This window comes from Galeopterus variegatus, unplaced genomic scaffold (assembly GCF_000696425.1).
Source record: "Galeopterus variegatus unplaced genomic scaffold, G_variegatus-3.0.2 Scaffold5038, whole genome shotgun sequence".
Classification (NCBI taxonomy): domain Eukaryota; kingdom Metazoa; phylum Chordata; class Mammalia; order Dermoptera; family Cynocephalidae; genus Galeopterus; species Galeopterus variegatus.
Genome location: NW_007731149.1, coordinates 166924 through 168099, shown reverse-complemented (window position 1 = coordinate 168099; position 1176 = coordinate 166924). Strand labels below are relative to the sequence as shown.

Below are 1176 nucleotides of genomic sequence, written 5' to 3'. Positions count from 1 at the left end.
GTGTGTGTGTGTGTGTGTGTGTGTGTGAGAGAGAGAGAGAGAGAGAGAGAGAGAGAGGAGGGAGGGGCATGGCAGAGTGGCAGGGCTGGTGATAAGAACCTCTTCTTTTCCTAATTGGTAGAACAGATTCTTTTTATGTTTCTTAAAGCAGAAGCATTAGAAACATCTGAACTAGAATAATTTTTTAAGGTTATAAAATTTGAATCCTCAGTGAACCGGAGGAGAGAAGAATGAAGAAATCCTTGAGAGTTTTACTAGTGATCCTGTGGCTTCAGTTAGGCTGTGAGTTTTGAGCATTTCTGTGGGAACATAAAGTACAGTATTTGGAGTTATTGTCTATTCTAGGCCCTTGGATAGAAACATGGATTTTTTTCCCCCTCTAACTAAATGAGGGTGTGAGGCCTGCAAAAAGATAATTAAATTCGGGAGAATAAGCATTCACTACCCACCTAATCTTCTTTGACCATGATCTTTTTGCAAAGGCGTGAGGAGCCAACAAAAGGAGGTGGAGCAGAATCCTGAATCCCTCTCAGTGTTCCAGAGGGAGCCACTGCCCCTCTCAGCACTACTTACAGTGACCGTGCTTCTCAGTCCTTCCTGTGGTACAGGCAGTATTGTGGGAAAGGCCCTGAGGTGCTGATGTCCGCATACTCCAATGGTGACAAAGAAGAAGGAAGATTTACAGTGCAGCTCAATAAAGCCAGCCAATATGTCTCCCTGCTCATCAGAGACTTCCAGCCCAGTGACTCAGCCACCTATCTCTGTGCAGAAACCTGCCATCTGTACCCAAAACTGCTGGGGCCCCAGGAGTGCCTGGTGTAGAGCTTAGATTACAGGGCAGAAAAATTCTGTTTGATCTCTAGATGCAAATGGAAATTAATAGTAATAGTATGGAGGGTTTTATTGATAAGGGAGGTATTTTCATAATTCTGAAAAGAATTGACCCAGAAGAGAAATTACAGACACAATATTAATGTGCTTGAGATATTTTCCAGTCTTCTTTTTCAACTCCAGTCAAAAATTTTTTTATTGAGATATGATTGACATACAAAAAGGTGCACTTATTTAATCTGTACATCTTGATGAAATTGAAGATATGTATAAACCTGTGAAACCATCACCACAATCTATACATAAACATCCATCACCTATCCTCCCTCCCTCCTTTTTTTCTGT

The 1176-nt window shown here is 41.5% G+C and overlaps 1 pseudogene across 1 annotated transcript; it reads left to right on the top strand.

The window, feature by feature from the left end:
* The first annotated feature begins 230 nt into the window (after nucleotides 1-230).
* LOC103604229 lies at nucleotides 231-822 on the top strand (annotated as a pseudogene). The gene is made up of 2 exons (XR_551694.1): nucleotides 231-282; nucleotides 483-822. The product of XR_551694.1 is annotated as a T-cell receptor alpha chain V region 2B4-like (transcript).
* The last annotated feature ends 354 nt before the right edge of the window (nucleotides 823-1176 follow it).